The following is a 24280-nucleotide window of genomic DNA, read 5'->3' as shown; positions in this document are numbered from 1 at the left end:
TGCCCCTCTGTCTTCTATCATAGTATGTTTTAAGGTCTATTTTCTCTGATGAGCATGGAGCTATACCAGCTTTCTTTTATTTCCATTTGCAGTGAATATCTTTTTCCTACCCTTAACTTTCAATCTGTGTGTGTATTTATTTTTGGAGTCACTTATAAGCAGCACATAGAATTGGCATTGTTTTTGTATTTTTTTAAATCCATTCTATATATTCTAATTAATCTATATATTAAATTTCTCTTCTTATACGGTTTGATGACTATTTAGTGTTATGTTTAGATTTACTTTTGCATTTTTTTAAATTCAATTAGCCAACATACAGTATATCATTAGTTTCAGATGTAGAGTTCAGTAATTCATCAGTTCAGTAATTCATCCAGTGCTCATCTCATCACGTGCCCTCCTTAATGCCCATCACCCAATTAGCCCATTCCACCCACTCATCTCACCTCCAGCAACCCTCAGTTTGTTTCCTATAGTTAAGAGTCTCTCATGTTTTGTCTCTCTGATGGCATCCCATTCAGTTTTCCCTCCCTTCTCCTATGATATTCTGTGCTGTTTCTTATATTCCACATATGTGTGAAAATATATAACTGTCTTTCTCTGACTTATTTTGCTAGGCGTAATACTCACCAGTTTCATCCACACTGATGTAAATGTTAAGTATTCTTTCTGATGGCTGAGTACTATTCCATTGTGTATATATATATACCACATCTTCTTTATCCATTCATCTGTTGACAGACATCGGGGCTCTCTCCATTTTGCTTACTGTGGACATTGCAGCTATAAATGTTGGGGTGCAGGTGCCCCTTCAGATCAATACATTTGTATATTTGAGGTAAATACCTAGTAATGCAATTGCTGGATAGAATCATAGCTCTATTTTTAACTTCTTAAGGAACCTGTATACTGTTTTCCAGACTGGCTATATGAACTTTAATGCCCAACAATAGTTTCTCTGCATCCTTGCAAATATCTGTCATTTCCTGACTTGTTAATTTTAGCCATTCTGACTGGTATGTGGTGGTATCTCACTGTGGTTTAGATTTCTACTTCTCTGATGCCAGTGATGTGGAGCATTTTTTAATGTTTCTGTTAGCCATTTTTATGCCTTGTTTGGAGAAATGTCTGTTCATGTCTTCTGCCCATTTCTTGACCAGATTTTTGTTTTTTGGATGTTGAGCTTGATAAGTTCTTTACAGATCTTGGAAACTACCCCTTTATCTGATATGTCATTTGCAAATATCTTCTCCCAATGCATAAGTTGCGATTTAGTTTTGTTGACTATTTCCTTTGCTGTGCAGAAGGTTTTTATCTTGATGAAGTCCCAGCAGTTGACTTTTGCCTGTTTCCTTGGCCTTTGGAGATGTGTCCAGCAAGAAGTTGCTGCACCCGAGGTGAAAAGAGGTTGCTGCCTATGCTCTCTAGGATTTTGATGGATCCCTGTCTCGCATTTAGGTCTTCCATCCATTCTGAGCTTACCTTTGTTATGGTGTAAGAAAATGGTCCAATTTCATTCTTCTACATGTGTCTGTCCAATTTTCCAACACCATTTGTTAAAGAGACTGCCCTTTTTCAGTTGGATATTCTTTTCTGCTTTTGTTGAAAATTGTTGGCTACAGAGTTGAAGGTTCATTTCTGGGTTCTCTACTCTGTTCCATTGATCCATGTGTCTATTTTTGAGCCAGTACCATACTCTCTGATGATTACAGCTTTGTAATATAGCTTGAAGTCCAGCACTGTGCTGCCCCCAGCTTAGGTTTTCATTTTCAACATTCCTCTGGCTGTTCAAGGTCTTTTCTGATTCCATACAGATTTTAGGATTATTTGTTCCAGCTCTGTGAAAAGCATCAATGGTATTTTAAAGGGACTGCATCAAATGTGTTGATTGCTCTGGGTAACATAGACATTTTAACAATATTTATTCTTCTGATCCCTGAGCATGGAATGTTTTTCCATTTCTTTGTGTATTCCTCAATTTCTTTCATAAGTGTTTTGTAGTTTTTAGAGTACAGATCCTTTTACCACTTTGGTTAGGTTTATTCCCAAGTATCTTATGGTTTCTGGTGCAATAGTAAATGGGATGGACTCCTTAATTTCTCTTTCCTCTCTTTATTGCTGCATAGAAATGCAACTGATTTCTGTCCATTGATTTTTTAATTATGCCATGCTGCTGACTTCTTGTATGAGGTCTATCAATTTTGGGGTGGAGTTTTCTGGGTTTTCCACATAAAGTATCATATAATCTGCAAATCAGTGAGAGTTTGACACCTTCTTTGCCAATGTGAATGCCTTTTATTTCTTCCCAGGGTAGATTGCCCTGGAAAGCCATCCGGCTCTGGACTCTTTTATTTGTTGGGAGATTTCTGATTACTGTTTCAATTTCCTTTGAAATGGCTGGTCTTTGGATTAGAGCATTTAGCCCATTTACATTTAGAGTAACTACTGAAAGATATGAATTTAGTGCCATCGTATTACCTGTAAACACCGTTTCTGCATGTTGTCTGTGTTCTTTTCTCAGCCATGTTACTTTTGGGCTCTCTCTTCATTTACAGGATCCTCTTTAATATTTCTTGCAGGCCTGAGTGATCACAAATTCTTTAAATTTGTTTTGTCCTGGAAGCTCTTTATCTGTCCTTCCATTCTGAATGACAGCTGCTGGATAAAATATTCTCAGTTGTATATTTTTCTCATTTAGTACCCTGAATATATTGTGCCAGCCCTTTCTGGCCTGCCAGGTCTCTGCATATAGATCTGCTGCCAGACTAATGTTCCTGTCCTTGTAGGTTAAGATCCTCTTCTCTCAAGCAGCTTTCAGGATTTTCTCTTTATTGCTGAAATTTGCAAGCTTCACTATTACATGTCAGGGTGTTGATCTCTTTTTACTGATTTTGATGGGGGTTCTCTGAGCCTCCGGAACTTGAATGCCTCTTTTTTCCCCCCAGATTAGGAAAGTTCTCAGCTATGATTTGCTCAAATATGTCTTGTATCCCTCTCTATCTTCTTCCTCTGTGACCCCAATTATTTTATTTTATTTTATTTTATTTTTTAGATTTTTATTTATTTATTTGACAGATAGAGATCACAAGTAGGCAGAGAGGCAGGCAGAGAGAGAGAGGAGGAAGCAGGCTCCCCACTGAGCAGAGAGCCCAATGCGGGGCTCCATCCCAGAACCCTGAGATCATGACCTGAGCCGAAGGCAGAGGCCTAACCCACTGAGCCACCAAGGTGCCCACCCAATAATTTTAATATTGTTTCACTTTATGGTATTGCTTTATTGAAGCCTCCCCTCATGGTCTATTAGTTGTTTTTCTTTTTTTCAGCTTCCTTCCTTTCCATCATTTGTCTTCTATCTCACTGACTCTTCTTCCTCACTTACCCTAGCTGTTAGAACATTCATTTTAGACTTCATCTCCGTTAAAGCATTTTTAATTTTGCTCTAATTAGATTTTATTTCTGCACTAAAGAGATTCTGTAGTGTCTTTTATGCTTTTTTCAAGCCCAGCTAGTAATTCTATAATCCTTATTCTGAATTCTAGGTCTGACATTTTACTTATATCCATATCAGTTAGATCTACGACAGAGTATTACCTCTGTTTCCTTCTTTTATTGTGAATTTTTCTTTCTAGTCATTTTGTCCTGAGAAAAGATGAACAAGAGAACAAAATCAAAAATATCAACCACGACCCCAGCAAAAGACACACTGGGCAAATCTGAAGAAGTCAGAAACCAAAAGAAAAAAGAAAAGAAAAAAAAGGGGAAAAGGGAGAATATAATCTTACAGGAAGACAAAATGGGGTGATCCACTTGATCCTGGGTGTATTTGGTGTGTTTATTAGAAGACACTAAATCCCAAAATTGTGAAGAAAGAAAAACATATATAAACAAAAATAAAATTGAATACAGTGAAAGGAAGCCAAAAATGAATATCTATAAAATGTTAAGTGTAAACATGAAAATTAAAAAGACTTAAAAACAAGGAGTTGATAAAATAAGAAACTCGTTGAAAAGGAAAAAAAGAAAATTTTAAACTGAAAGATGAATGACTTGTAAGGAAAAAAAACCTCAAATTCTATATATTTTCTCTTAGCACAGTTTTTCAGTTCTGTGTGATCCATAAATTCGGTATTTGCCTGCTGTTCCTACTGGTCTTCTGGGAGAGGGGCCTGTTGCACTGATTCTCAGGTGTCTTTGCCTGGGTGGAGCTGCACAACTCCTTGCTAGAAGGCCGGGCTCAGTATAAGGTTCTCTGGGTTGCTCTATGTCACTTTTGTTCCCTAAAGACTTTTCACACTCCTTTAGAGGATGAAAAAAAATAAATTAATTAAATTAAAAAATAAAAATAAAAAATGGCAGCACCCTGATCTCCAGCCCTGTGAAGGATCATTGCCCCCACACTTCATGTACCCTCAGGGAAAGGCAGTCAGTCCCTTTTGTGTGCACCAAACTCCTTAGATTCCTTCACTGCATAGGACCCTAATCCTCCCAGGGGAAGGCAAGGAGTCTCACTGTGCACTGCTACTCCCTGGGCCCCTGCTCCAGAGCAGTTGTCTGATCATGTACACTCCTGTGCTACTCCTCCCAGGGGAAGAAGCAGCAGTTGTTGCTTGCTGGGTCCCTGAATGGAAAGTAGTCAGTTAATCTCGCTGCAGTTCGTGGTTTATGGCAACACCAAGTTGAGAGGCCACCCTGGGGCCCACTAATTGTAACTGGCTTCCCCACACCAATGCTTGGGAACTCTGCTGCACTCAAGCACTTCCATTCTTTCTGTGACTTCGGGGACCCTGAGACCATACTGTCCCACCCAGAATTCTGCCCCACTTTGCCACCGGAGCACCTTTCGAGCAAGGGAGTCCCTCACAGCAGGAGACCTATAAAAGTTCTAATTTTGCACTCCACTGCTAAACCACTTTCCGGTAGCTGGCTTAGAGAAGCTCCCTCTCCCCATGGTTTATTTTCCAATATATCCCCTCAGATTCATGTCTCCACACCTCCTACCTTGCAAAAAGTGGTCGATTTTCTATTTGCATAATTGCAGCAATTCTTTTTTTTTTTAAGATTTTATTTATTTATTTGACAGACAGAGATCACAAGGAGGCAGAGAGACAGGCAGAGAGAGAGAGGAGGAAGCAGGCCCCTTGCTGAGCAGAGAGCCCGATGTGAGGCTCGATCCCAGGACCCTGAGATCATGACCCGAGCTGAAGGCAGAGGCTTTAACCCACTGAGCCACCCAGGCACCCCCAGCAATTCTTTTATTAGATCTCAAATTGAATTCACAGGTGTTTGGAATGATTTGTCAGGTATCTAGCTCAATTCAAGGGACTGGGTGAAAAGAAGTCCCCTGCTCATCTGCTATCCTGCCTCTCTCTCCTCCAGGACTTCTGATCTTAACTCCAAGATTCTCCCTACTGGAGAAAACAATACAATGGAAATGGAGCAAAAGAAAAGTTGGAGCAAAGTAAGGATCCCAGCATAACTACATAAGCAGCCCAGGATATGGACAGCTATTTGTTACTAATGTCTGCGTGGAATAGTCTCAGTTTAAAATAAGTGAAAAATAAACAAATCCAGAAATAAGTTATTTCTATTAGTATATGTGATGTGTTTTCCAAGCCAGTTAATCAGTCATTCAAAGGCATGGGTTATGGACTTAATATATGCAGCCTTTTAAGAAAGAAAGCCATGAGGTCCTTGCCCTGAGAGAATATTCTACTGCCTTGGTAGGTGAAACAATCCTATGTAAAGAAACATCAAACAAAAGAGCCTCTGCTGGGGTGCTTTCTGTACAAATACAAATTAAAGTCAAGGAGGCCAATTAGGTTAAAAAAAAAAAAAAAAAAAAAAAGAAAGAAAAAGAAAAAATTCTCCCTACTGGCTACTGGAACAGGCTGCTTGATCATTAAATTAGTATTTCAAGTCTTGTCAACAGAGAAGATACCTTAATTATTGCTGTGAATACTTGAGGTCCTGCCTACTCTGAAGCATTCTCCTTGCTTCTGTTAAGAGCACAATCATTTCCTTTGGGAAAGCATCTCCCCCACACTGTCCGCTCTTCTGCATTTTCTTTTGTGTATTTACTGTAAGTTCTTATTTTGTGGTTACCAAGAGGTTCACATATATCATTCTCTATATATAATGATCTATTTTAAGGTAATGGCAACTTAAACTTGAACACATTTTCAAAACCACACTTTTACCCCATCTCCAGCACATTTTATGTTTTAATGTCATATTTTACATCTTTGTATTTTATGTTTTCTTTAACTATTTATTTTGGCTTTGGTTAATCTTACTATTTGTATCTTTTAACCTTTGTGCTAGCTTTAGAAATATTTAATCCATTGCCTTTCATATATTTTTACATTTTCCAGTGACATTTTTACTTTATGTTTTCTTATTGTTAATTAGCACCATCATTTTCAGCTTAAAGAAGTTCCTTTAACATTTCTTGTAAGAATGATTTAGTAGTGATGAACTCCTTTCTCACATCTGGAAAATGCTTTCTCTCTCCTTCAGTTCTGAATGATAATCTTGCCAATTAGAACACTCTTGGTTGGAAGTTTCTTCCTTTTAGCACTTTTAGTATGTCATTCCACCCTATTCTGGTTTGCACTATTTCTGTTGAGAAATCAGCCAATACTCCAATGAAATTCCCTTATATGCAACACTTCATTTTTCTCTTGCTGCTTCTAAGATTTTCTCTTTAACTTTTGATATTTTAATTACAATGTATCTTACTTAGTGATTTTATTTGGATCTCTCTTGGCTCCCTGGACCTGGATGTCTTCTTCTTTTCCTAGATTAGGGAAGTTTTCACCCCCTTTCTCTCTCTTTTCTACTTCTGGGACCACTACAAAGCAAATGTTTTTCCACTTAATGTCCCAAAGGTCCTTTAAGTCATCTTTATCTTCTAATTCTTTTTTGTCTATTTGCTGCTTTGTTGGGTGAGTTCTAGTGTCTTGTCTTCCAGTTCACTTGTCTGTTTTATCCAGTCTGCTTTTGAAGCCTTCTGCTATATTTTTTCAGTTTAGTTACTATATTCTTCAACTCTATGACTTCTATTTGATACTTTCATATATTTTCTACCTCTTTGCTGATGTCCTCATTGCATTCATCCATTCTTCTTCTCTAGAGTTTGGTAAGCACCGTTATAACCTTATTTTGAATTATTTATTGGGTAAATTATTTATCTCCATATCACTAATGTCTATTTCTGAGGCTTTCTCTTACTCTTTTGTTTGGAACATATTTCTCTGTTACCTCATTTCCCTTGACTTTGTTTGTTTATATGTATTAGCTGAAACAACTCTCTCTCTCTATCTTGAAGGAGTGGTCTTGTGTAGGTGAGGAACTTTCTCATCCAACCTCGCCCTCACTTTTGTTTGTCTCTCAAACCCTTGACTCTCTAAACTACCCAATTTATTCTTGATATGCCCCCATTTTTGAGGGTATGAAAAGAGCTGTCAGTTTTCCAAGGGAAGTAATCTCATTTAGCACTGAGTTTCAAGACTGACTGGAAGACTGACCCTCATGCAGTAGCTCTGGAAGCATGCAAATACGTACAGTCCTGAGGAGCCAGAAATATAATCCCTGATGGCCTCTAGGCCAGATCTGCAGGTGTCTAGGAGATCTGCAGGTGTCCCTGGAAAACAGTTATAAAAATCAAGGCTCCAGATGAATTTGTAAGTTCCTTTCTGGGATGTCTTGTTGAGCTATACTGAGGCCAAGAGGGAACACAAGAATGGTGTTTCCCTCTTTACCTTCCCTGGGAGCACTTCTTTAAAGCTATAGATGTGCATGAAACCTTAGGCATGTCCCTCTGGTTGAAGCTCCAGACTAACTAAGAAGGCTTTTTCACAGGAGGACTGCATTTGTGTTTCAGTCTGCTCTCTGTGCAGTGCCCTGAAGGGTGCAGCCTGCTAAGAACTGCCTTTCTGAATGTTACATGCCCATGGAGCTCAGGAATGCCAGTCCCCTTGGCCATTAGGGTCAGGCAGTTAAGAGGCCTCCCCTTTTACAGACTGCATGCATCCACTGGTTTATGGGCAGCTGGAGAGTATAGGGGGTAGGGCACACTCGTTGACTTCAAAAAGGCAGCATGAAAACATCTGTGTGTCCATGGTCTTTAGAATATTTTGTCTGTGCACCCCCACTGCCTTCAGACTGGTAGTAGGAGAATGCCATGATCCCTCACACTTGCCAGGCTCAGCCAAGAAGCAATGGAGTATCACAAATACCCAGCAAACCAACTTTTGCTAGGGAGCAGGAGAATGCCACAATTCATACTCACCTGCCCCAGCCAGGGAGCAGGAAGTGCTGCCACCATTCATGCTTCCTGGCTTCTCAAGGCAGGACAGCGCCATGACTGTTAGCCCTTGACTGACTTAGCATGGCAGTGAGATGGTGCTGTGTATGAGCTCACCCACCTGCTAGTAGGGTAGTGGAACATGCAGAAACAGCATTTGTCAGCACCTTCATCTCTGGGGAGGGTCCCAACTGTCCTCTGTCCCTCCAGCAGATGCTTTCGGATCAGCAATTAAACCTCCTTCACATGCAGTCTAGGTGCTTTTCAAACCACTGCTTTTTTTTTTTACTGGGTCTAAGGTGAGTGAGACTAGACAAGAGCCATTTAAAAAGGGAATCTCAGTCTCCTACAGCATTTTGGCTCCCTTGCACATCAGCCCCACTCACATTTTGGGGGCTCATCTCGCTGGTGTGGGCCATGGAGAGTCGGGATGCCTGATGTGAGGCATCAATTCCTTGCTCCTCCGGAAGTGTTGCACTAGTATGCTATGGTATAGTGCTATGCTAGGGTATTGTTTTTGTGACCTCAGGTCTCTGCCTCTCCTACCTTTCTCAATATGGTCTTTTTATCTGCTGACATAGAGAAGAAGTTCTTCTAGTTTCCAGAGGGAAATGATTCATATATAGCTGAAGATTTGGTGTGTCCATGGAAGGAGGTGAGTTCAGGGTCTTCCTAGGCATCCATGTTGTAGAAATCCTATATTAATTCTTCAGTATTTGTTCTACTCTGTTTTCTATTTTCTTACAGAACCTAAGTAGTAGGAAGTCACACTTCAGAGATGTTTATCTTAAATATTTCGCATTATTTGTCTTTTCATTTTGCATTGGCAAGTATTTTCCTTATTAGAAATTTAAAAATTTCCCTTAAACTACTGATTTCAAAATCTTTAATTTCCATAATTTTCTTGTTCATTGTCTCTTCCATATCATCCATTGTTTTACAAATGTAGTATTTTCTTGCACCTCTTCGGCAACGCTAATGTTTTTTGTCTGTCTTATGATCCTTCAATTATCTGTTCCCTGCAAGGTCATTTTATTGTTAATGGCTTTTTAGTTATCTTGGTCTCTCTTCTTCATGTTGCAGGGTTTTCTTAATATCTTTTCTTAAATTATTTCTTAGAAGGCTGGTACTCCATGGTTGCCATTTGATAATTAAGAACAAAGAAACAAAGTACTGAGTCCTCCATACTTGAATGGTCTTATTGATTAGAAGACTTTGCTTTGGGATAAGCGAGATGCTGATCATTAGGCTTGAAGATTTTAAGTGCCAAAATAAAAGGGACTTTATTCTATGGTTCTAGGATGTAACCCTCATTGCCCTTATTGCTCCTCAGCCATTTAAGTAACATCATTAGAATGTACTAAGAGGTATAATCAGACAGTTAGTGAAAAACACTTGCTATAGGGTTATTTGCATACGAAGTAGAATTACTAAGTAGTAAGCTGGTTATTCCATCTATACAGGTTGATTCATTATTCTGTGTCAGCTCTAGTGTCTCAATTCTGTCCTCTATTTTTCTTGGCATTATGAAGCTTCAAGCCTTTTGGGACTTGTTCAGGACACAGTGGCTCCCTCCTCAATTGCAGGACACTCTCCTGTATCTTAGTTTTCCTCTACCTTGCTTTACTCTACCCAATTTTTAACAGTCTGATATCTTTTTGACTCTTTAATTTATGCTTAAATTAATGAGGTTTCAAGAAAAAATAAAATAAATACAGATATGTATCAATACTTCCTCTTAAAAATGGATACTCACCTGTTTAAAAGAATTCCACCAACCTAGAGAAGTTACACTTAAAACCCTTAAAATGGAAAAAAAAAAAAAAGGAACAAGCAAAATTATTATACTATTGAATATCAACATAATCACGATGGCAACAATGCTGCTCTTAATGATTCACATTTTCTCTCTCTGTTGAAAGAAATGCGAACTGCACATCTGCACAGGTCTTAAGGTACACAGGGTAAAAGCAATGCTCCTGATTTCATGTTTATGAAATGTCTTATGTTGTCCTTTTTGTGGAGAATGAGACAACTGATTAACATTCTCAGAAAAAATATTTATTGAAGTTCAAAATTATTTAATGAGATAGTTGCAAGTATCTTATATTTGTGAAGGTTATTTTTCCTCACAAAAGGAATGGAAATGATGCATACACTTTATCCCACTTGAATTAGAATTTTATATAGATAGTAAGAATCTGTGCATTGTAGAAGCAGAATGGGCCTATTGTTGTCTGCAACAGCAAATGAAGTGTCTCATAACTAGCAATTCAATGTGTTAATTCAGCTGCACCATCCAATTACCTACGATTCATCTCAACTTAGTGCACAACAATAAAACTTTAAAAATCTGTGACAAAAATGTCTGCTCTACATTTATCAAATAGGGTAAACACTACCCAAAATCAGGGAGTGAGAGCCACAGAAACTAAATTATTAAAATTGTTCATTACAATCTATCAGTTGATATCATAATAAATTTTTGACATGAAGTCAATAGCCGAGAGTTAATAATAAAATACATACTGGATGTTTTGTATGGAAACTCTGACCAAGAAATATAGAAACCGTGTGGCAATTGAAATTGGCATCCCTTCAAATAACACAGCATTCCCTTGGAGCCACAGGCCGGCCAACTGCCAACTGACCACAGGGCCCAAGTACACAATTCTAAAAGTAGACAAAGGTAATGAGATGTGAATTTAGCATCCCCAGCCTCCTGCTAAATGACCCAGATGCAAAAGCTAGAGCGTCTGTCTCTTACCTATTCAGAACTAACTGATGAAATGAACAAAGCTCTTTTTGTAATTTTTTTTTTAACAAATCAACAGCACTAATAGTCTAATCCTGCTACATGTGGACTTATTAAGCCACAGAAGAAAGACCATGTAAAGTAAAGGAGACCCATGAAGAAGGAATAAAGGAAAGGAGAAGTAAGGAAAAGATATGGGAGAAGAAAAAGGGCATCAAGAAATAATAAACACATATTTACTTAAGAAGAAAATACAGAGGCACACTGACAACCTACAGGAGAGGTATAAAATCTGAACCATATTCAGGGTTCTCACATTTTTCAGGACAAATGACATACAGTCCCATTCAGGACAAATGACATATAAGTCCCACTTAACTATCAAGGGAATCAAAGAAAGACAAGCCTTGTGGATTCAGGAAAAAAAAAAAAAAAAAAAGGATTTAGAAAAAAAAGAATTTGCTGTGAGAAAAAAGGAAAAACTGTACCTAGTTTTGATACTAAGCTAGTTAGTAACCCCATAAAAACCTGCATTTCATTTATAGACTCTGAAAACAGCACTGTTTTTAAGTACAAATTTTAGCTTTTAGAAAACCAGGCAGGTGGATTGACTCATTATTGATGGTATGTAATTGAAATAATTTACATAACCCAATCAACTATCAGTCAATCTAAAATAATATTTTTTTAAAAGACTAAAGGAAAATCATTAAAACACTGTCCCAGTACATTAAACAAAAATAGTAAGCAATAGAAAGTTGCTGAAAATCAACCAAAGGTCATAAAGTGAAAATGTATTTTATCAAAGATTAATACATCAGTTCTCACAGATTACTAGTGATTACAAATTAGTAAAGATATGCCATTATAAGAAAAACTTGAAACACTTGAGAAAAAAAGCCAGAAATTTCAGCAGGATTTCCTCAATCCTTCCATAAAGATTTCTTAATGTAATTTAAACATTTTATCAGCAATATCACAGCAAAATAAGCTATTTCTTATTAGATTACAGATACATATCTCAGTTACGGATTATAATCTATATAGAGAAATCTAACTTAGTTAAGGATTTAATTATTTTTCCTCCTGTCTGTAGAACTATATGTTAATTTCTCCTTGTTTTGGGGGAGATAGGGGCAGTCTGCATCTAAGTAGAGACAACAAAATAGTTAAGAAATCCATTCCAATTTTCCCACATTTATTCTCTTACATAATTGTCTTTTTTTTAAGATTTCATTTATTTATTTGACAGAGATTATAAGTAGGCAGAGAGAGAGGAAGGGAAGCAGGCTCCCTGCTGAGCAGAGAGCCCCAGTGCTGGGCTCACTGGCTAGATCTCCGGACCCTGGGATCATGACCCGAGCCGAAGGCAGAGGCTTTAACCCACTGAGCCACCCAGGAGAGAACTTCAATTTTTACTTGCAGCTTGTCTTTCTTAATCCAATGTTATGACTTCTAAAATGTAAACATTTTTGTTTCCCACTGTAGAAATCTGATTTCTTGGTCAGGCTTTCTTCCTTCACTTTTAAAGGCAAAACTTACTTAAATAGGAAACAAGACCTAGGAATCTGGGTTCCATTTTCAATTCTGCTACTTGGAGCTTCATGATGCAAAGCAAGTGTTTTATTAACCATCTCATCAAAAGAGCACAGTCCTTGCCCTGCCACTCATCAGCTCAGTCTGCAACAATTTACTTAACCTTTCTGTGTCCCAATTTCCTTGTGTGTAAAATGGAGGGACTAATAAAACTTACTTTGGAGGGCTGTTATGATAAAAATGAATATCTGTAAAGCACTTAGAATTGTGTCCATAACATAGTAACTTCTTTTTTAAGGGAAGAAAGAGTCTACAGTAATGTGAAGCTATTTTAATTATTATATAATGCTGGGGTGTTCTTTCCCAACTAATCTACCCTAAATTGAATGGCTTCTATCATAAGGAATCCACATGCCTATTTTAGAATGCATGACTATTGAAAACCATAGAGTAATATAAGTAATATTAAAACTAATATTGATAACAAAAGTAATAACTGATAAGTAATATTAAAGGAAACTATCCTGTTTCTTAAATATGGAGACATGGACTTGACGGTTCAGTTTAATTCTATTTGCTCCCCTTACAGATTACTGGCCCTTCACACTTGTAGCAGTGAAAATTTTTATTATTCCCAAGGTATCTGTTTTAGGCTCCAGGTCCTAACGTCTGCCCATTTTTATTATTTCTAAAATAGCTGGTTACTACTTCCTTTTATTGTGAATAGTCACTACTTTAAAAGCTCAAAATGAAAGAGGAATCACTGAGTCCTAACAGCTTGCCCAGAAATTACATTCTGACTTCAGATTTGACTCTATTTTTCCTTTAAGATCTACGGCTATTTTATATTCTGAGTAGTATTTTGAAATTTTGGCATCATGAAAATGAAATCAAATGCACAACTATGTTTACTAGGATTTTAGCATTTCTTGTGATAGTTCAAGTCTCTGAATGTTAAAATGTGTTAAGTGTGTGGTTGTGAAGACTCAATGACATCAGAAGTCCTATGAACAAACTCTGTAGAAAAATAAGCATTAATTTATTTTAACAGCAATTTGTTTGTCATTGTAATTTAGGACATAAATGAATGCACAATTTTAAAAAGAAGCGTGGGTGTGGAGAATAAGTCTGGCTGTGCTAAAAGGACAGTAACTACTACCTTTTTTAATAAATAAAAATTAGCAAGTAAATCTGAAAAATGATGAACTTGAAGTAAATCAGTTGCTTGAAATGTCACTGTATTTAGAATCATCTAGAAAAGTATTTATAAAAATAGAATCTGAGGGCTCCTGGGTAGCTCAAGGGCAGCATTCAGGTCAGGTCATGATCTCAGGGTCTAGAATCAAGGCCCACATCCCAGGCCCTGAGAACATGATCTGAGCTGAAGGGCATCTGGCTATCCGCTCAGCAGGGAGTCTGCTTCTCCCTCTGCCTCTGCCCCTCCCCCCCCCCGCTTCTTGTGGTCTCTCTCTTCCCCCCTCAAATAAATAAATAAAATCTTTAAATAAATAAAAACAGATTCTGTAAACCCATCCCAGGCAAATGAGAATCTGTATCAGTGGGATCTGACAGACAGATTTGTTAGCAAGGATACGAAACGATGCCTTAGGTCAATTTTGCTACATTCATCTACCCCCACTGGCATTTTTTTCCCTCTTGAGTGGCCCCAGTAGTCTCTATCCAAAGCAAGCTGGCATTTAACAGCCTGAGTCAGTTTTACAAAAGCAGTTAGAAGTTTACCTTTGCAATTTTCTCTCTTACCTAAAGCAAAACTGCTTTGTCCTCACTAAGACAAACAAAGAAGTGAAAAAGGAACAGAAGGATACTTAAAGGCTGAACACAAAGGTTCAGGTTCTGGGGGAAGGACAGAGGAGTTAAAGTTCTTAAGACATGCTCCTTTATTTCGGCCCAACATTCACCTCTTATCCCAGTTAAACACTGATTTGTGTTTAACTGCCATGAGGGAACAAGTCACCTCCAATTCTCTAATCCTTCCAATAAACACTGCCATAGTAAACTGAGGCTAGAGCAATTGCTAGCATCTTGGGTCCAAATTTTATTGCCCAGGCTGACGACTGGCAAGAAAATGGAATAGCTATAAGGGTTGTGTGTCTCTCATTAAGTGACAGATATGACTACCATACTAGCCTGAGCTGTCTATCGGCACAAGGTACATGGGTAAGATAGGATATAACAGAGGTTCCACCAAACAGGGTTCCCAAGCACAGACTACAGAAGAGGGTGAAATAACTTAGTAGACTATGAAAAAATTTTCACCAGTCTTTGTTAAATTTGAAAAATAAGTGCACTGTATAAAAAACACATAGAAAGCTAAATTTATTCTATTTTAAGAACTATATTTTGATAATCAGTTCTGCCATCTTAGCTGATGTACAAATGTCTCCCCTTTTATAACACAACGGTGACAGAAGTAGGCTTCTTAAATCATTCTTACCAGACAGAAGGAAATGTTCACATGAAGGTTGGCGCTTGTTTTTATTTTTCAATTTATTCGTCAGTGAAAATGTCAGACTGAGAACTCCCAGAGCACTGGCTTCATCGAAATAAAGAACTGATGTGATCCCTGGTGCTCACACATACTAGTGGTGTAATTCTGAGTGAGGGAGTCCTCACGGACACAATGGGGACAGTAATACTACTTACTACTCATATGCTTATGAGGATAAAACATGGCAAGACCTATTAGATGTTTACTTATCCACAGTACAAGGACAAAGTAAGTATCCAACAGATTTTAGTTATTTTCTGAATGTGTAACTTAATTCACCATTTTTAACTCCCTCATAAATAAATGGAAATGGCTGTACCATCACACAGATTTGTTTCCAAGTATTTGTTCTCATTTTTCTTTCATTAGATTAATGGTAGTATCATATAGGGGTCTTGATAGTCACATAAATCTCATCCTCTCCTATATGAAACTAATTATATAATAAAAAATCTCAAGAGGAAATTAAGTCAGTTATTATGCTTCTGATCTACAAGAACATAATCCTCCCCATATGTCAAAATCCATTTTTTAACAAAAAAAGAGGTGCTGTGCTTATAATATCAAGGCAATTAATATTAGGCAAGAGATTAAGTTGACATTTACTACTATCTCTGAGGCGTAATTTAGATGATTTTGAATATGCAGGCTTTGCTCTAAATTCTTCTGTTTACAGTGGCTACTCAGCACTTGTATTATGATCACCAAAATGCCAACTAACAGTTTAATCACACTTCCTATAATGTTCTACAAGAGCTTAAATAAGATTTAAGTGATGTCAATGTAGTTTAATGTATCAGAATCCTAATTAATTCCACATCCTGTTAAAACCCTGATATGCTAGATCTTGGACAGTTCCCATCTATCTTAACAGTAAGCAGTTCCAAAAATAATAACAATAATAATACAAAGGAAGTCTGAATATTTAATATGAGCAGTGTTTTAATTTTCTCATATAACAGGAAATATGATCACAATTGTGTTCATATCTATGATGTTAACAGTCACAATTTCCTCTGCATCCCTCTCAAGCTATGTTGGAAGGATTTACCATTAACATGGAACAACTTTCAACAACCGATATTTTGTATTTTGCTTTAGATCTACTGTGAGGAGTGGACAATTATAATAGGGTAAAGGCTGAAGGAAAACCCAAGAGTTCATAAGGACAATTACATGTGCACATTCGAGTGAAGTTGGGCCCCATAAAGAAAAGGCACATCTCCCTACTTTCACTTATATTTTAAATGGTAGGCCCCAGAAATCTCTTAATAATCTGTGCTTAAAAATTCTCAAAACTAAGAATTTCAGCTTAAATACATAGGTCCTGACTCATACAAAGACAATAAAACCAGAAAACTCACAGTTAAAAATAAATTTTAGCTAATTCATTTATAAGCAAACTGGAACATACATTCATCACACAGGTATCTTTAACCACCTGTTATTTCTTGGTAATCAAGCAAAGACTCATTAAAAATATTTTTATAATACACTACATTGAAAGCATACACATAGATTCAAATCTAAATCTAGAAAAAACAAGTATCAAATGAATAAAGTCCATCTGGTTTATATTTTGCTCTAAAATATAATTGCTTATAATGTCCCAAATGGATGACCAACTACTGAATTACTGTGTGCACTCACTTTCACAAATTTCTTTTTTAATTTTCTAAGTATTAAATTTCACGGTAGAAAGCTGGACTCTTCAAAAACACGTATCTGTAACTGAATAGCAGATGTCCTTTATTAAACAATGTGCTTTAAGATAGAAATTGTAAACAGAAGTCTAATCTGGGGGTACCTGGTTGACTCACTAAATAGATGAAACTCTTGGATTTTAGGATTCTGAGTTCAAGCCCCATTTTAGGTACAGAGAATACTTAAAAATAAAATCTTTTTAAAAAAAAAGTCTAATCTGTTAAAACGACAAAAGGTTTATCAGAGCAGACAGTACCAGATCTTTATATGTGATTTATGTGTTTGAACATATGTGTGAGTGGGTAGGTGGGGGGTGATATTAAGAAAGGACATCAAATAGACTGTCAAAGTCAGTATGAGTCTCGATTCGGTGTTTCACATGTGTTTATTCCCGTAACAAGAGCAGAAGGAAGGAATGAGAACCAAAACCCAGTTAAAATTCTTTGAATAATTAGGCATATGGTCACTCGAACTTCAAAGTAGTGATCCTGTAAGGTCTCATTAAATTTAAGACATGTACATGTTCCTACTACGGATGGCAATGCAAACCCAAGGTGATTTTAAAAGTCACAGTCAAGAATTTCTTGTTTATTACAAGAGATGCCACTTGAGATGGTGATACCTAAAAACACCAGTGGAGACTGTTCATCTCCATAAAACACAAGGGACATTTATTAAAGACATGGAGTACTGTTATTTCTTTCACCTAGTGGACTTCATCCATACATCATTCTCAATCATACTCTTTACTTTCACTTGATGTTATTCAGAAACACCCGTATCCTCTTCATTTTTTCAACCAGAATGAATAAAAATACTCATGTATTGCCTTCTCTCACCTTCTCCCTAAAATGCTAAGTTTAAAAAGCTGCACAACTTCTATTCCATGAAATCTTCCTGTTAGAACTACCACTTCTAAAAAAGAAAACAAAGGAAAAGAAAGAAAGAACTACCGCTTCTAAAAATCAAGTAAGCCCAATGGAAACACTGCATTTCACTCTGACAAAACTGTTCAATGTGAAATCAATGCACATAAAATTAAAAAGTTATATATGCCTCAATATTATCAGTAAATCAGAACATATCTCAACCAGTATCAGAATTTCTACCTTCACTGTATCTTTGCTACTTTTAAATATAAAACATTGGGTACAATGTCAGGTGACCTATAAGCCAATATTTTTAAAGCAAAATTGCCTTGAGCACACTCCTGTACAATAGTCATAGCAAATCTCCAACTGTTTTGAGAAGTGACTACCCTATCATCAAAAAACAATAAAAAAAAAAAGACCCCAAAACAAAACAAAAAAACAATACTGCAGCCTAAGAATTCCTACTAGTACCAGGAGGTACTACATTTCCAGGTACTCTGGCAAATTCTCATATATATGTAGTACCACACCTCTCATATACATTTGAAGCAGTAAGGAAGCCTATAAATTATTTAAGGCAAGTGATTCAGTTTGCAGATCAATTTATAGCCCCCAAATATTTTAAGCTGACAGATCTGTTCCTTATATTAAAAGAGAGAACTTTTCACTTGCGAAAGACCACATGAAAATATTCACTAACAAATGATGTCATGTTGCAGTTTACTTTCAAGTAGGAAGATGAAGAGATGCCAGCCATCAGAGCCTCTAAAATCATTTCTCCAATTTTGCAGTGACTTGTTAAAGAGCATCAGCCAAGTTAAACACTTGCAGAGAGGCAAATTCAAGCAGTGAATGAACCAAAAAGGGACAGAAGAGTCATGTTTCAACATCCCTTCTACTAGTCTTCAATTCCCATTCACAAAAGACTAAATGAAACAGAAAAAAAAAAAAAGGCAGAATTCAACTTCTTGTTTGTAGGCTCATTAGCATAACTGGGTGACTTCAAAGCCCATAATTAGCTGCATGCTAATCACTCAACTAGCAAGTTTTTATTAAGCATTTACTAGTTTTCCCACACTGCACTAGGGTCTGCATGTCTGAAGCAGCACCCCATTCCACTATGCACTCTTGAATCCAGAATTAATCTACACCAGCAGCACTGTACCTCTTTTGCAAAAGCTTTCATTCCTTCCTCTCGGAACCTGATCTCAGACAGTGCCTCTACTTAAGTAAGCAGCTTTAAGCCCTGGAATGGGATGAGCATCCCACACAGAGAGAATTAAAAGCATTTATTTAAACAAGCAGGAGCAGCCAGAGAAAATTCTCAGTGGAGCTGAAGGTGAGCAGGGGCATAAGGAAGAGATGTGAAATCCTGGCTTGTGGCAAACAGCGCAGAGAAATGCACATTTCTCATGTTCAAAGTCTGCCTTAGGCTATGAAGATTTTCCAAATCTATCCATCTGTGAAGTCACTCAAACAGGGTTTCAATACTAAGGTTCTAATTCTGCAGGAGAGAAGGAGTTTGTAAAAATCAGGGAAAAGGAAAAATTAGTAGTGCAATGCAAAAGTGAAGATGAGGAAAAGGAAAGGATGGGTGAAGGAAAGAAGAATGATCTGGGAAAGTTAAAGGTACGAAATATGTCACCAAAGAGGCTGACCTTACTTTTCACTATTCTCAGACAAGCTGGTTTCTTTAACACTAGAGGGCTTGAACGCAAGGAATAGCGCGCGCACACACACACACACACGCGCGCACCACACACAGACACACACGGGGACGGTAGGGATGCTTCCTGAGCAAAGGCAGCCTTCATATAAAACTAAAGATCCGAGGGCCCAAAGAAAACCCGAAATTTCTGGCGTCTAGGGCAGCCAAGTGTCTCTACGCTGCAAATAAAATTTCTACGCTCTGTTCGTGGGAACAGTGACCACGACCTCTCCCAAGGAAACCACTCAAGGATTGAGTGTTATGGCAGTTTAAAGCATATAGCCCCCAATGCTCCTCTCCTCCGCTAGCAACACCTTTGCCTCACGAAAGCTCCCACCGTTTCGAGGTCAGTTTTCCCTGGATCCAAAATCTTCAATCATCTCTTCTCCTGGGGCTACCTGTAAAAGCTGGAGATGGAGACTATCTACCAGGAAATTCAACTGATCGTAGTCAAATAACGGAGTGAGGGGAGGGGCGCCCGAGGCTTTCTCTGCCAGCATCCTCTGTGCGCTCCGGTTCGCGGCCGCGCGGAGCCGGGAGACTGGCCCTTGAGCAGCTCATTCAGCCCCTCGACTCCACGAGAGCCCCCACAAGGGCATCCCCCGCACACCCTCTTGCTCTGACCAGGGAGATCTCTGTACCTGGAGATGCCCAGATGGTGGGCCGGGGCGTGCTCCACTGGCGAAGGCGCCTGAGGTCTGGGGTTCTGGAGGACAGGAGAGGCGAGGAAAGGAGTAAGCGAGAGGCAGGAGAGGAAGACAGAAAATATGGCAAGAAGGAGAGACAAGCCTAAGAGACAGAGTAACAGGAAGAGACATCCCAAGAAAGACAAGGAGGAAAAGAAGGGAAAAGAAACAGACCCGAAGGGCGCAGGGGGAGCCAGTCAGAGGGAAAGTCAGAGAAAGAAACTGAGTCAGAGACAGAGACGCACAGAAGAGAATGAGAGGCCGAGGGGCACGGAAAGAGAGAGGCAGAAAGAAAGGAAGGCAATCGTCGAAGAGGACACCCAAGCTCCAGACCGTCCGCGGTGTCAAGCCGAGAAGCGTCCGTGCACAGCAAGCCCCAGGCTCCCGCAGCTGGTAGGAGAAAGTTGCCCCTGCTGCCGAGCCACCAAGGCGCAGCGGGTGGCCAGCGACCCGGAGCTCAGCCAAATAGCGGGAAAAGCCGGGTAGAGAGCGGGCGGCGGCAGAAAGTTCCGCGCCTCGCGATCCTCCCTCCGCACCTGCAGCGACGGGCGAGGGCGCTCAGAGTGCCCAAGGGGCTGTCTCGCGGGGTCCGCGGGCGCCCCTGACCCCCATCCGGCCCCGGGCGCTCGACTCTGCGCCCTACACTCGCTGCGGGACTTTGCGGCACCCACCCGGGCACCCTGGCCACTCGGAGAGGAGTCACCCCAAACAATTACCAGGAAGAGAAAGGGAGCAAGAGAGAGACGGAGACCTGCTTTCGTGGCCAAGGATCCCGCGAAGAGGGAACCGCAGTCCACACGCGGGATTCAGCTTCCGACCAGCCCGGCAGGCGCCGGTCGGCCGCGCCGAGAGTGCCGGGTGCGCCGAGCCCGCGCTCACCTGGAACCCGCGCCGGCCCGCGAACGCCGCGCGCAGCCCCGGCTCCCGCCCGCGCCTCTCTCTTCACACTTCCCCGGGAGCGCAGCAAGCTGGCTCCGGCCTGGGCCAGCCCCAGAGAGGCGCCCTCATAGCGCAGCGGCGGGCTAGAGGGCTCCGCGAGCGCCGCGAGAGCGGGCGCCGAGGCCGTAGAGGCGCAGGAGACCGAACGAGGGCTCCTAACACATTGTCACCTTGGCAGAGCCGCCGTTACCGCCGCCGCCGCCGCCTGGTCACTTCGCCCCCAGCCCCCGCCCCCCTCCCACCCCAGCCCTCTCCCTCCCAGCCCCTCCTCCTCGCGCGGTCCCTCCCCCTCCCGTAGCCCCAGCCTGGAGGCCTCTCACTGGGCTAGTATCATTTACGTAACCAGCACCCCTCAGCCCTCCTCCCTCCCGGCTCCCGCTCCTCCCCGGGCTGGGGCGGTGTGCACCGAGCGCGCTCCAGCTGCTCCTAGAGCTGCTGCTCCAGCGATGTGCACAAGTCCCGCGATACTTGGCAGGCACGGCCCCCAAGAGCAACTGTGGGGTAGGCTCCTCTCCCCCTACAGAGCGTTTCGTGACCCCTGGCCATCCAGGTTTTCCATGGTGCAAAAGCCGGTTTGCATACAGGATGTTAGTCTGGTGCACCAGTGAGCCTCTTACAGGGATGCTGGAGGGTCGGGGACTGCCCTCGGGGGGAAAAGCTGGGGCAATCCCACCCCCTTCGTAGTGTCTCCAGTGGAGAAATGATGCGGGGGACTTAAGGTTTCAGAGCCTTGAAGCAGAAGGACAGACAAGAGTTTGGCCTCTTGTCCATTACAGTTTTTACACCCTGACAGGATCCTGATGTTCTGGATGGCGACAGCTGCTGCTAGCTTACACAGGATATGAGAACTAGGAACGCAAAAGGCTTCCTTGTGCTCATAAATTTTTTAGGGAGAAGTAAAGAGAAAAAGTGGGGCACTGAATTCCTTTCTCAGTCAACAAGGTATGGTCTCTGACACATACACACACATACATACACACGCATACACCCAGAAGTGCCTGAATTCTTGCATTTCAAAGTAAAGTTCATGTGAAGTCATTTCTAAGTAAAATTAATGTATAGTGTGGCAGAAGGTCTTGTACTAAATGGTTAAAATGTATGTAAGGATCTTAGAACAATGCCTGGCACAAGGCACAGACTTAAGATTCAGATATTAACATCTGAAGACTTGGGACCTATCCCCCAATGCCATGAGGGAAGTACTCTTCTAGGAAATTGGGTTTACTGAGTTAAAATCCCTACTTTGCCATTTATTCACTGTTGGTTTTCTTATTTATGAGAGTAAAATAGGGGTCCTTTCCTCCTCTCCCGTGTCATTTCACCTGTCTTAATTCACTCTTCTAAGTTTATTTGGTGAGACTGGGGGAAGATCTAACAGCTACTTCAAAAATATTAAGGAGCCATGTTGTACAAACATATTATTTTTATCTAGAATGTCAATGACATTCTTGACTATACTCAAAAGGAAATTTCTAGAAATGTTATCTCTTTCATGAATCAATTATTATCTAAACTGGTATGATAACCCTACTTAATATCTTCTCTTACATTTTCCGTCCTACTACCCCTTCCAACTTTCAGTGATGAAACATCCACCAGAGGGGATTCTGTGTATGTGTGAGGACACGGGATGCCATTCATAATACCAGGGACACCCTGGAATTTCTCTCTATTGCTCCCTCATGTGACTTCCAGTTCTACCATCAGGTTACCCACCTCTGCATGGCAAATTGAAAAAAGCTATGGAGCAGCAAGTTAAAGATTGGGGTTCTAATGCTGGCATAGCCACTTATCAGACATCAGTCCTTTGATGACATATAATCCCCTATCCTTACATTCTTCATCTCTTAAAAAGGTAGCATTGCTATCTTGTAAGTTTTGTGCTAATATTTAACTAAAGCAAGAATCATAATTCTAGTGGGTAAAGACTGTATGTTGAACGAGATATCTCCCTGGGTTTTTTTTTTTTTTTTTAAATTCTAAATTCTACTTGTTTGTTTGATGGGAGGGGGAGAGAGAGCACAAATGCCAAGGGAGGGGCAGAGGGAATTTCCAGCAGACCCTGCACTAAGCAGAACCCGATGTAGGGCTTGATCTCATGATCCTGAGGTCATGACCTGAGCAGAAACCGAGAGTCCAACACTTAACCACCTGAGCTACGCAGGCACCCCTCTCCCTTTTGCTTTATAACAAACCATTCCCAAACTTCATGGCTTAAATAATAAAACATCTATTATTTCTCAAGGTTTTATGGGTTGTCTGGGTAATTATCTCTTCTGACTGGCTTGGTTTGGGCTGGATAGTCTAAGAGGGCTTCATTCATTTGTCTGCTGGTTGTCAGGTTGATTGAGGGGGGAGGGAACAGAGCTCAGCTGGGATGGCTCATCTTTGTTCAACCTGCTGTCATCCTTCAGTAGGTTAGCCATGTTTTCTTGAGTAATGATACTTTCAGGGTTCCAGAAAACAACAATGGAGTGCAGGCTGCAAGGCAGAGTATTCCTCAAGATTATGCTGACACAAATTTGTCAGTGTCCCATTAGCCCAAGAAGATTACATGGACAAGTCCAGATTCAAATGATGGAATAATATATTCCACGTCTTGATGGGAAAAACTGCAAAATCATTTTGCAAAGAAGAATACATACACAAATGGGAAGCACTTGAAGCCATTTTTGTAATCTGTCATAGATTCTTAATTACCAGGGAATTAAAAAAAAGAAATCCTTGTAGGGAATAAATCTAGTAGATATCACCTTAACCAAATGATCAAGGTTAAAATCACCAATAATGGGACCAGGTAACATCATGAGCCTCAAGCGAAAGTACATACACACAATGTAATTTTTTTTAGTATTTCAAACCAAAAAAAAGCATAATTGATTGTAACCATGATAAAAAGCAAAACATAAGTGCAAATTGAGGAAAATACCACAAAATATCTTGTTTATACTTGTCAAAAATATTCTGATTAAAGTTAAAGGCTGGAGACCTATTCTAGACTATAGGAGATTAAAGATACATGACTCCTAAAAGCAATGTATAATCCAGAACCAGATAACGGATTGGAAAAAAATACATTATTGGGACAATTGGCAAAATATGAATAAAGTCTATAATAGCTAGACCTTTTATGTTAAATTACAATTAATTTTGTATCAATATTAAATGTCTTAATTTTTATAACTTTACTATAGTTACTGTAATAAAATATTTTGAGGTAAGAAGGGCATAGTGGCTGCATTTTATTCATAATCATTCAGAAA

General features: G+C 39.7%; 1 protein-coding gene across 1 annotated transcript in view; it reads right to left on the bottom strand.

Annotated features, from left to right (window-relative positions):
* Positions 1 to 21233, bottom strand: part of GALNT13 (polypeptide N-acetylgalactosaminyltransferase 13) — a 539666-nt gene extending 518433 nt beyond the window's left edge. The window contains exon 1 of the mRNA XM_032857833.1: positions 20830 to 21233. The gene's annotated coding sequence lies outside the window, so the exon portion shown is untranslated. The remainder of the gene's footprint in view (positions 1 to 20829) is intronic.
* Between the last annotated feature and the right edge of the window lie 3047 nt (positions 21234 to 24280).

This window comes from Lontra canadensis, unplaced genomic scaffold (genome assembly GCF_010015895.1).
Source record: "Lontra canadensis isolate GAN:19392208 unplaced genomic scaffold, GSC_riverotter_1.0 scaffold13, whole genome shotgun sequence".
In the NCBI taxonomy this organism is placed as follows: Eukaryota; Metazoa; Chordata; class Mammalia; order Carnivora; family Mustelidae; genus Lontra; species Lontra canadensis.
The sequence above is the reverse complement of the archived record's forward strand: the minus strand, read 5'-3'. Positions and strand labels throughout refer to the sequence as shown.